This window comes from Pyrus communis, chromosome 4, assembly GCF_041283825.1.
Source record: "Pyrus communis isolate YQ-2024b chromosome 4, ASM4128382v1, whole genome shotgun sequence".
In the NCBI taxonomy this organism is placed as follows: domain Eukaryota; kingdom Viridiplantae; phylum Streptophyta; class Magnoliopsida; order Rosales; family Rosaceae; genus Pyrus; species Pyrus communis.
Genome location: NC_142568.1, coordinates 15,038,991 through 15,051,784, shown reverse-complemented (window position 1 = coordinate 15,051,784; position 12,794 = coordinate 15,038,991). Strand labels below are relative to the sequence as shown.

At 37.9% G+C, this 12,794-nt stretch overlaps 2 pseudogenes across 1 annotated transcript; one reads left to right on the top strand and one right to left on the bottom strand.

The window, feature by feature from the left end:
- Positions 1 to 1,759: 1,759 nt before the first annotated feature.
- On the bottom strand, positions 1,760 to 5,470 carry LOC148697520 (putative receptor-like protein kinase At3g47110; annotated as a pseudogene). Its single transcript, XR_015961635.1, has 2 exons — positions 2,530 to 5,470; positions 1,760 to 2,440 (listed from the first exon to the last, which is right to left on the bottom strand). The product of XR_015961635.1 is annotated as a putative receptor-like protein kinase At3g47110 (transcript).
- A 5,565-nt stretch (positions 5,471 to 11,035) lies between these two features.
- LOC148697519 (uncharacterized) lies at positions 11,036 to 12,018 on the top strand (annotated as a pseudogene).
- The last annotated feature ends 776 nt before the right edge of the window (positions 12,019 to 12,794 follow it).

The window sequence follows — 12,794 nt, the reverse complement described above, 5'->3', positions numbered from 1 at the left end:
TGGAGAACCTTTTGGTGGGGATGACTCAAAAGTGGCATATGCACCTTTTAGTACGCACAAGTTCCATATTGTGCCCGGAGATGATGGCATCAATGTCCCCTTTACTCCATCCCTTGTAAGTTCTTGCTCTTAGGATTGTTTTTGTCAGAAAAAATAAAAAATAAAAAATAAACACTTATACTCATAAGAGTTTCTACTAAAAGTACATTTATTAGAAACACATTAAAATCAAGTGCTTAGAAAAAAAAAACTCGGAAGTGTTTTCTGAAAAAGAACCTACCAAGTGTATTTTCAAAAAATATTTTGTGATCCGGTTACAATTTTAAGTTTTTATGTTAAGGGTAATTAAAAGTGCTCCTAGTTGTCCAAACATGTTGTTAGACGTTTCGAAAAACAGTTTCGAACATGTCGCATCCAACTCTCAATCGCACCTTGTCCTTGTTCAGGCTGTTTTGTTGATTTAGATTCATACTTATTTTTCTACACCTATAGGGCGTACCTATCAATTCGTACATTTACAACATGTCACAGTTTAGAGTGCGACTTTCTGTGGAAATCCACAATTTTCTGCTAACTTTAGAAAAGCAATTAAATAATGCATTTATTAGTTCAAACTATACATTTTCAGAGATTAGAACACTAATTACTTCTGACCAAAAAAAAATATCGCTAATTACTTAATTAGTAATGCATGCATGCTTAGGAATTAAGATATAGTTCAAAGAGGAGGATCCATTTCATGGACCCTGCCAGGTGGTCCTGGGCAAGGGCAAGTCCAAAATTTTAATATCGGGTGGTCTTAATGAAGATACGTTAGGTGTTAATAGGGTAGCGGGCGAGGACCTAGCATCCAGATGAGACCTAGGCCGATTAGACAGATAGGCGAATGTAAGTAAATTCGGAATACTTTATGAAATATCTTTCAAATGTTGTATGAATTTATAGTGAATTTAAAATAAATATATATATATATATATATATATATATTACAGTGTCAAACATATGGTATAAAAAGTATTGGTTGAGTTAATACACCATCCCCTTATTAATTAAATGCTAGGAGACACCTGATTATACAACAATTAAAAAGAAAAAAGAAAAGGAAAAATGGAAAGTTGGTCAATTGAAAAATGGAGTCTTTCTTCTTCGTTAGAATCAACGTCCAAGAACAGCCATAGTGACCATCTTCTCTTTGTTCCTCTGTGATTTTGAGGAGGCTAATTATGTAACAAACTAACCTCACATTTATCAGTAGAATTGCTTTGAGACATGATAAAATGAGAATATAGGATTATGTATTATCATGCCGTTGGGCGGAACTTCAGGAATTTGCATGGTATACGTTATGTCTTTTTATAAGGCCGTGTTTTTGTTTACTGGATTCAACCCAGGAGCAGAAATGTTCATTTCTTTTGCAGGAATGGGTATTCCATTCTTTCTTTTAATCCCAAGTCCTGTTGCCAATAATCTCTTTTAACCTTTGTTTTATAATTACAAGCCATAATATGGAGAAAGTTTCACGGTGTTATCAATTCATTCATGTTTTAACTTACGGGTTTGGCACTAAAACTGTCTTCGGTTCTTGGAGAAAGTTTCACAGGTAACAGTACAGATTTTTGTGTTATCTGTGAGACATTCAAATGATATGGTGAGAGAATTGCATCAGTGAACTCAGACTGCCATTGAAAATTAACCATAAACAATATGATTGAGACTAATAAGACCAATTAAGCTAGAAAGCAAATTAAGTTACATCCGATTCAGCCAATAAAAAGGATTACACATTCTTTCTTTATTCTACTATATAAAGTGCTGAGTTCAACCTTACATGATGTCACACAAATTTGATACATATACGAGATGAGATTTCTTGCACACAGACGAGATGAGATTAAATACGTAACAAACTTAACCTGACATTTATCAGTCTCCTTATCTTATACCTGTTCGAAGAAAATTGTGGTTGCCCACCATTCAATCAAGTCCTCCACCATTAGATAAAGATCGAACTACCATAATTTTCTTAGACCATGGGGTCAGGGAGAATGGAACTCTCACATTTATATTTCAAGCCTCTACCTCTTAGATTGAGGTAGGAATCTCTAATTTTCTTTAGTTTGTTGACAACAACATCCATAAGCATCCGCTCTGATGGTGATATCGCAGAGCATGAGATTCCAATTTGCATCACTGAAACTGAGCATTCCTTCAACCATCTTGCCTAAACTGGGCTTCCATCAGCATCTGTATCTTCACATTCGATGAGCCACAAAGGGTCAACTATGTCCATGGCGTGGTCAGGCATCGCCATGGCAGTGAATGCTCAAACCATCTTTGAACATGCCATCGGTAGGTCGTCTTCCTATGAACATTTCTAGCAATAGTATTCCAAAACTATAAACATCTCCAAGGATGGAAACTTGGCCTCCCATGCCATACTCTGCCATTCAATACATACATTATGACATAATTTGGCTTGGTGATAAGTTATTAGGAAGAGAAGACATTGAAAGTGATAGAAACTCATACTTGGAGGAATGTAGCCTATCGATCCCTTTAACCTGATTGCCATGGTTTGACTTTGAGAAGGATCGTCAGACGCCTCCAAGAGGAACCTTGCTAAACCAAAGTCACCAACATGAGCTACCATATTTTCGTCAAGAAGAACGTTATTTGGCTTCATGTCACAATGAACAATTCAAGTTTCACAATGGTGGTGGAGATAATCCAATGAAGAAGCAACATCAATTGCAATATTAAGTCTTTGGACAAGGCTCAATCTCTTACTCTGAGTGTGCTCATCGTTTCTCGAATACAACCACATATCTAGGCTTCCATTTACCATGTACTCAAAAACTAGACTTTTGAAATCTTGATGCTGGTTGTCAATGCTTGAGCATGCAATTATGATCTTCAGAAGATTACGGTGCCTTACGCTTTTCAAAGCTTTGCATTCATCCATAAAACTCTTGGATGCTCCTTGTTGTTGAAGGTTTAATACCTTAACTACAACTAGAGTTCCATCACCAGGGACTAGTCCTTTGTAAACAGAACCAAAACTTCCAGAACCAATCAGATTTTCTCTAGAGAACCCGTCAGTTGATTGAACAATTTCTGAGTAAGAGACACCTGATTTCCAATCTTTACAAGAACATGAGGTTACAGGTATACCCCTTGGCCTCTTAAGCATTGAACGAGCAACAATAAAGCATAACATACCAATTATGAAGGCAAGTGCACAAGCTACCGAGATGACTACTTTTCGAGCAAGCAATCCTCTAGATGAGTGAGGCTTTATGTTGGGGCATGCAGGTAAATGTAATTTCGAGCTGCCACCACAAAGCTTAGGATTTTCAAGAATTGAAAGACCAGTTGCATTTGAAAAGATTCCTTCATCAGGCATTTTACCCTCAAAATCATTATATGAAAGGTTGAGATGACTAAGAAATCTAAATTTGCCTAGAAATTCCGGAATCTGACCGGATAAGTTATTACTCGAAAGATCAATTTCTTCCAGGCTTGTTAAACTTTTGAGAGATTGAGGAATTATTCCTTGAAACTCGTTACCTTTCAAATGCAAGAGCACCAACATACTACAACCGCCAAGGCTTGTGGGGATTTAACCTGATAACTTGTTTCCTGATACATATAGCTCTGCCAGATGTACCATATTTCCAACTTCAGATGGTAGTGGACCTGTCAACTGATTGTAAGACATGCTCAAATATATTGAGAAGGAAGAAATCTGAAAAAGCTCTTCAGGTATGGTGCCTGTTAGATTGTTCCTAGAAAGGTCAAGCAATAGTAGACGTTGGCAGTTTCCTAGACTCGGAGGTATTCTTCCCTCAAATCCATTGCGATCCATGTGGAGCGCTGTCAATGAAGTCAAGTTACCTAAGGATGATGGGATTGGCCCAGAAAATTTGTTGACGTCCAAATCTAGCTCCTCTAACTTCTGAAACCTCCCAATTTCTTTAGGAATACTACCACTGAAATAGTTATTACTCATTCCAAGAAGTGTCAAGTTTACAAGATTGCCAATGCCTGTAGGAATTCTTCCATTTATCCAATCTATCCCCAGAGTAAGAATTGTTAATTGGGTAGAAAGGTTGGATAAGGATTCTGGCAATTCACCTCCAAACTGGTTGTTGTCAAGAGACAACTCCTGCAAGCTAGTACAATTGGACATGAAGCTGAGAAAATTTAAGTCGCCGGTTGTCCTACTTCCCAGTCCATTGCTACCTAATTTTAGTTGGACCAAGCTTTGCAAGCTTCCTAGACTTTTTGCTGGGAGTGGTCCAGTGAAACCATTTCCAATAAAATCAAGAACCTGAAGTCTAGAGGCATTTGACAATGATATAGGAATTTTCCCTATGAATTTGTTATATGCACCGTGAAATGTTTTGAGATTTGGAAGAGTAATGCCTACATTTGGTGGTAGCTCTCCGTGTAGATTGTTTTGGGTAACAGCAAAACGTGTTATGGAAGAAATATTATAAATCGAAGAAGGGATCATACCAGATAGATTATTCACCGAAAGGAAGAGTACTTGCAAGACGGTTAGACGCTTGAGCTCATTAGGTATGCTTCCTTCAAAATTGTTTTTGGCAAGAGCAAGACTGTACAAAGAAGATAAGTTTCCCATCCAGTACCGGATGGTTCCAGTGAGATTGTTCTGATCAACCTATAGAATATTCAAATTCAACAATGAACTGAATTGGTGCGGAATCTGCCCAATAAGACTATTGGAGTCGACACTAAGAATTCTCAATTGTGTACAATGAGATATATTCTCTGGGATTTTCCCACTGAATGAATTGAGAGACAGGTTTAGATGTTGAAGGCTTTGTAGACGACCCATGTCTTGAGGAACTTCACCATGAAACCTGTTGTTTGCCAGAATGATGGCTGTAAGATAAGTAAGGTTTCCAATAGAAGGTGGTATGGAACCTACCAATTTCTGAGACTCCAGTTCCAAGGTCAGAACTCTTTTGGTAGAATGGTTGTACTTAACGCCAGCCCAACTGCAAAAATGGACGGAATCATTCCACGAGTTCATGACATGGAGAGGATCTTGAGTGATTCTTCTCTTGAAGTCAAGCAGCGCCAAGCGATCGGTTTCATTTCCCAGGCTAGTGCTACTGCTGGGGAGTGTTGCAGATTCAAGACATGTGCTCATGCATAAAAGAATGAAGCCATGAAAGAGTTTAAACAAACTCAGCCTACCATGACTAGTACGTGCATGCTCCATCCCTACCACAGTACAGATGGCAAATAAGAATCTCTCTCTCTGTTTTTTTTTCTATTTTGGCTGTGAAATTAGAAACCAAGTTTTGTTTACAGGAATGCATACGAAACACAAATACACGGTATTTGTATCCCGTAGAACATGTCTTGGTTAAATGATAGCAAGTGACAAGTAGGCCGCAGCTCCCACGGTGTCTAGCAATGAATGGGAAGACCAAATTAGTCTAGCTCCCTGGTAGGTCTTTATCCTCACAATCAATTTGGGTTTAATTACAGGCCCTACCACTGTGGAATCAACGAGTGGTTCTTCAATGAACAAATTTTAAATCACTAGGAAAAGTAGAACTCCAAGCATTATGAGATTGCTACTGCTAGCGAGCAAATGTGAGGACCAAAGATAGTCTGCTATCATCTAGCAGACTTGGATGACCAAATACTGGCCCTTTTGGTGGGAAGGACGCACAAGTTGCACATGCACCTTTAATTACACTACCGTGGCATTTGTTACCAATAATATAGTGTTATGTGCAAGTATTTTTTTTCATATTGCATTGTATTAGAGTGATTGCTAGACTTAACTCAGATTTACGCGTTTGAATGGTTCAACTTTTCATCAAGTAGTATTTGTGTTTAATTTTAAATAAAAAAATTAAATAATTTCTGACCGCACGATACAAAATGAATGGCTAAGATGTGAAGATCTTTAAAATCTGAAGATGGGATCCAAATCCTTGTTCAAATGACCCGAAAGCAAAAAGTACACAGAAAAGTAGAACTCCAAGCAGTACGAGATAGCTAGCTAGTCAATGTGAGGACCACACAAATAGTGAGCTCCCATTGAGCAGAAGACTTAAGGAGAACCAAATTCGGGACCTTTTGGTGGGGATGACTCACAAGTTGCATATGCACCTTTTAGTACTATAGTTGTTAATAATATAGTGTTACGTGTAAGTATTTTTCCATATTGTGTCTGGAGTTGATGGCATCAATGCTCCTTTACTCCATCCCTTGTAAGTTCTTCTTCTTAGGATTGTTTTTGTCAAAAAATACTTCTACTTTATGAGTTTCTACCAAAAGTACATTCATTAGAAACAATTAAAATCAAGTGCTTAGAAAAAAAACTTGGAAGTGTTTTCTGAAAAAGAACCTGCCAAGTGTATTTTCAAAAAATGTTTTGTGATCGGGTTACAATTTTAAGTTTTTATGTTAAAGGTAATTAAAACTGCTTCTAGTGGTCAAAACACGTTGTTAGACCTTTCAAAAACAGTTCCGAACATGTGGTATCCAACTCTCAATCGCACCTTGTCCTCATTCAGGCTGTTTTGTTGATTTAGAATCATGCTTATTTTTCTACACCTATAGGGCGGCCCTATTGGGGCCTACCTATCAATTCATACATTAACAACATGTCACGGTTTAGAGTGTGACTCTTTCTGTAGAAATCCACAATTTTCTATTAACTTTAGAAAAAACAATTAAACAAATGCATTTATTAGTTCAAACTATACATTTTCAGAGATTAGAACGCTAATTACTTCTAACCAAAAAATAAAAAAAGAAAAAAAACTAATTACTTAATTAGTAATGCATGCTTAGGAATTAAGATATTGTTCAAAGAAACTCTCTCTCTCTCTGTTTTTTTTCTGTATTTTGGCTGTGAGATTAGAAACGGAGTTTCTTTACAGGAATGCATACGAAACACGAATACACAATATGTTTATCCCATAGAACTTAATCTTGGTTGAATGATAGCCAGTGACAAATAGGCCGCTGCTCCCAGTGTCTAGCAAGGAATGGGAAGACCATATTAGTCTCTAGCTCCCCGGTAGGTCTTTATCCTTACAATCAATTTGGGTTCTTCAATGAACAAATATGAAAGCACTGGGAAATGTAGGACTCCAAGCATTGTGAGATTGCTACTGCTAGCTACTAAATGTGAGAACCAAAGATAGTCAGCTCTCATCTAGTAGACTTGGATGACCCAATCCGGGCCCTTTTGGTGGGAAGGATGGACAAGTTGCAAATACACATTTAATTACAGTACCGTATCGTTTTTTGCCAATAATATAGTGTTATGTGCAAGTATTTTTCCATATTGCAATGTACTATATTGGCTGGGGATGTTGCCATCGATGTCCCCTTTACTCCGTCACTTGTATCTTCTTCCTCTTGGAATTGTTTTTGTCGAAAAACACTTACGCTCATAAGGGCCTAGAAAACAGTTGGAAGTGCTTCATAAAGAAGCACCTACCAAGGGCATTTTCGAAAAATGCTTTAGTGATCCATTAGCATTTTAAAGTTTTTATGTCAAATGTAGTCAAAACCGTTGCTAGACCGTTCAAAAACAGTTCCAAACATGCCATGGCGTTGTTAGCTGGCGCCAGTTACCGTTGGATTCATTTTTTATTTTTATTTTTATTTTTTGTTTTTTTAGGTTTTTTGGGCTTTTTTTTTTTAAATTTCCTATAAATACATAAACCATTCCTCACAAAATTTTCACCATTCCTACATCATTTCAATTCTCATATTTTCCTTCCTCTTTCAAAACTCTATCCTTCAATTTTTTTTAATAATTTTGAAATGGCCTTATCTGCAGTGAAAGGTAGGGTTTGGACCCAAAAAGAAGATGAAGCTCTTTGCAAAGCTTGTAGATGGGTGTCGGAAGATAGTGTGAGGGGGAATTGGCAAACAAATGACGGTGTTTGGACTCGTGTGTCCAAAAAATACTTAGGTCATCTCTAACCGAAGGGTCCAGAGGGCCAGAGGACCGAAAATAACCTGAAAACCGTCTCCAATCGAGGGCTAGGCCAGAGGGCTGTGGAATCTTAGAGAGCCCCACAGAATCGGAGAGGGCTAGAGGGTTGGAGGGCTGGTGGCTTGGCTGGCCAAAAAAACTGGAAATCCTGTTGGTTATAACCGACATGAATTTTTAAAAATAATTTTGAATCCAACGGCTAGCTAGCGCCAGTTACCGTTGGATTCAAATTTTTTAATTTTTTTTTAGGGTTTTTTGGGCCTTTTTTCTTTTAAAAAAAATTCTATTTTTTTCCTATAATTACCTAAACCATTCCTCACAAAATTTTCACCATTCCTACCATTTCAATTCTCATATTTTCCTTCCCCTTTCAAAAATCTATCCTTCAATTTTTTTAATAATTTTGAAATGACCTCTTCTGCAATGAAAGGTAGGGCTTGGACCCGAAAAGAAGATGAAGCTCTTTGCAAGGCTTATAGATGGGTGTCGGAAGATAGTGTGAGGGGGAATTGTCAAACAAATGACGGTGTTTGAACTCGTGTGTCCAAAAAATACTTAGAGTTCTATGAAGGCACCACTCCAGTGAATATTCGAAACCACGAGAGTTGTTCTTTAAGATGGAATAAACATCTTCACCCAAATTTGAACAAATGGCATCAAGCATTGTTAGCAGCCGCAAGTATACATGAAAGCGGCGCTAATTACTACGACGAAGTAAGTGTTTTCACAATTTATTTTAAATATTTAATTATATCACATTTAATTTCATAAATTAATTTCCTTTAATTTTTTTTTCTAGGTACACCAAGCGGAGGAATTGTATATGTAGAGCAGCTCAAAACCCTTTCAGTTTCACAGTTGTTGGGAAATTTGTAAAGGGTGGATGTTATTTGAAGATCCACCAAAGAGAGCTCCTACGCTGGTGTTCGAAACTGCATCCTCAGCTGTAGATATGGATGAAGATGGATCTCCAACCATTCAACAAAAAAGGGTAGAAAATCCGTCTTCGGGTGAAGGTTCCAACCTAGGGCTATGGGACGAAAAAAGGCGCGAAGGTTGAAGGAAAAGGGTAAGGCAAATGATAATTACGCCGCTCAACATGAAGTGGCGGCCTCATTGCGATTATTGGTGGAGCAAAATGCCCTTGAGGCTGAAGAAATGAAGCGTAGGCATGAAGAACGGGCAAAACAAATACAAGAAAAGATGGATGATAAGAATATGGAAATGAACACTTCGAATTGCACTCCAATGAGTAAGGCCTATTTTGATAGGAAAAAAAAAAGAAATTATGAGTTGACGGCAGTTGTTTACCTTTGACTATACTCCTACGATGACGGATGATGAAGATGATGTTGATTATGGATATTACATTTAAGTTGTTTTAGTTTTTAAATTTAAGTTAATGTTGTTTTCGAATTTAATTTGTAGTTTTTAAATTTAATTTGTTGTTTTTAAATTTTAGTTGTAATTTTTAAATATAAGTTATAGTTTTTAAATTTAAGTTGTTGTTTTTAAATTTAAGTTGTTGTAGTTTTTAAATTTAAATAATAAATTATGGTTGGCCCTTTGGCCCTCGATTAGAGACGGTTTTTTGTGGTAAGGCTAAAACGAGCCCTCTAGCCCTCGGTTGGAGACGGAGGCAAATATGGCCCTGTACTGTTCATTAAAATATTAATATCTTGGAGAATCTTGGAGGGCCAGAGGGCTAAAACAAGCCCTTTGGCAAGCCCTCGGTTGGAGATGGCCTTAGAGTTCTATGAAGGCACTACTCCAGTGAATATTCGAAACCGCCAGAGTTGTTCTTCAAGATGGAAGAAACATCTTCACCGAAGTTTGAACAAATGGCATCAAGCATTGTTAGCAACCAAAAGTAGACATGAAAGCGGCGCTAATTACTATGACGAAGTAAGTGTTTTCACAATTTATTTTAAATATTTAATTATATTACATTTAATTTCATAAATTAATTTCCTTTAATTTTTTTCTAGGTACACCAAGCGGAGGAATTGTATATGGAGAGCAGCTCGAAACTCTTTCAGTTTCACAGTTGTTGGGAAATTTGTAAAGGGTGGGTGTTATTTGAAGATCCACCACTGAGAGCTCCTACGCCGGTGTTCGGAACTGTATCCTCAGCTGCAGATATGGATAAAGATGGATCTCCAACCATTCAACAAACAAGGGTAAAAAATCCGTCTTCGGGTGAAGGTTCCATACCTAGGGCTATAGGATGAAACAAGGCGTGAAGGTTGAAGGAAAAGGGCAAGACAAATGATGATTATGCCGCTCAACATAAAGTGGTGGCCTCATTGTGATTATTGGTGGAGCAAAATGCCCTTGAGGCGGAAGAAAGGAAGTGTAGGCATGAAGAACGGGTAAAACAAATACAAGAAAAGATGGATGATAAAAATATGGAAATGAGCACTTCGAATTACACTCCAATGAGTAAGGCCTATTTTAATAGGAAAAAAAAGAAAAGAAAAGAAACTATGAGCCAACAGTAGTTGTTTACCTCTGACTATACTCCTACGATGGCGGATGATGAAGATGATGTTGATTATGGATATTAAATTTAAGTTGTTGTAATTTTTAAATCTAAGTTAATGTTGTTTTCGAATTTAATTTGTAGTTTTTAAATTTAATTTATCGTTTTTAAATTTTAGTTGTAGTTTTTAAATATAAGTTGTAGTTTTAAATTTAAATAATAAATTATGTTTGGCCCTATGACCTTTGGTTGGAGACTGTTTTTTGGTGACATGGTTAAAACGAGCCCTCTGACCATTTGGCCCTCGATTGGAGACGGAGACAAATATAACCTTGTACTGTTCATTAAAATATTAATATTTTAAAAGATCTTGAAAGACCAGAGGGCTAAAATGAGCCTTCTAGCCAACCATCTGTTGGAGATGGCCTAATGAACTAAAAGCAGCACTCTATGCATAGGGCAGGGGCAGAATCAATAATTTCGCTACAATTCCGGGGCATTTCTCGAATTCCACTTTCTCGAAACGACAATCACCGTCCTCTCCCCTTAGTCCTCAGTAGAGCAGAGAAAATGACGCCGCGCCACTGTAAATGTCCAAAAGCTCGAGAAAAAGCAAAAGAGAGCAAAAATGTCGAAGCTCGGTTTTCTCCGCGCCGTAATCACGTCAAACCTCGCCGTACGTAGGGCCGTGCCGCAGAACCGCGGCCTCTCTATGCTTCTCGGCGAACCGGGGAGACGGTTCTCAACAAAAGCCGAAAACCCGCCTCAGGACTCCCCGCCGTGTGATCAGCCGCAGGATGCTTCACCGATCGAACCTTTTCTCCAAACCCTAACCACAGGTATTATAAACTGACCTATCGGCTGCCGTGGGCATGGCTGTGATTTCGTTTCCATTTTCAGTTCAGGGTTTTGGGTATTTAAATTCAATGAAGAAATGTGTCACAATGGCAATGTGTTGCATATGATATTTTTAAGGTTTGGTGTATGGGAAGCTGCTTGGAATCTCGAGGTATATGCTGAAGACCGATGTGGTGATTACGCAGGAGGGCTGTAATTTGAGCCTGGAGGATGTCAAAGTTGATTAAAATCGGGCCTTCATGCCGATGGGAATGTAAATTGCGTATTCTCTATTTTGTTTATTTGCCAGTAGATTGATAATTTGTTATGCCATGCAATAGATAAATTTGTTTAGGTGCTCCAAAAATGTTTGGTTGATGATTTGGGTATGCAATTTGGTTGTTAGGGTCATGCAATTCCAGTCATTGCAAGCTTTTGATAATGCAGCTAGGGTGATTTCCAGGAAGGGCCGCCTGTATAAATTGGAGAGGTTAATGATGTCATGGATGCTTGATAGGATATAATTGTTGCGCACGTATTTTGTGTCGTAGTGTGCTGATGGTAGGTTTGTGAATGACACCGATCGTAGTGGGACAATCTTACTCCCCATGATGCAAAAACTGTAAGTCAAGGTTTCAGTTTCACAGTTGTTGGGAAATTTGTAAAGGGTGGGTGTTATTTGAAGATCCACCACTGAGAGCTCCTACGCCGGTGTTCAGAACTGTATCCTCTGCTGCAGATATGGATGAAGATGGATCTCCAACCATTCAACAAACAAGGGTAGAAAATCCGTCTTCGGGTGAAGGTTCCATACCTAGGGCTATAGGATGAAACAAGGCGCGAAGGTTGAAGGAAAAGGGCAAGGCAAATGATGATTACGCCGCTCAACATAAAGTGGTGGCCTCATTGCGATTATTGGTGGAGCAAAATGCCCTTGAGGCGGAAGAAAGGAAGTGTAGGCATGAAGAACGGGCCAAACAAATACAAGAAAAGATGGATGACAAAAATATGGAAATGAACACTTCGAATTACACTCCAATGAGTAAGGCCAATTTTGATAGGAAAAAAAAAAAAGAAACTATGAGCCGACGGCAGTTGTTTACCTCTGACTATACTCCTACGATGACGGATGATGAAAATGATGTTGATTATGGATATTAAATTTAAGTTGTTGTAATTTTTAAATCTAAGTTAATGTTGTTTTCGAATTTAATTTGTAGTTTTTAAATTTAATTTGTCGTTTTTAAATTTTAGTTGTAGTTTTTAAATATAAGTGGTAGTTTTTAAATTTAAATAATAAATTATGTTTGGCCCCATGGCCCTCGGTTGGAGACGGATTTTTTGTGACAGGAAACGAGCCCTCTGGCCCTTTGGCTCCCGGTTGGAGACGGAGGCAAATATAGCTATGTACTGTTCATTAAAATATTAATATCTTGAAGGATCTTGAAGGACCAGAGGGCTAAAATGAGCATT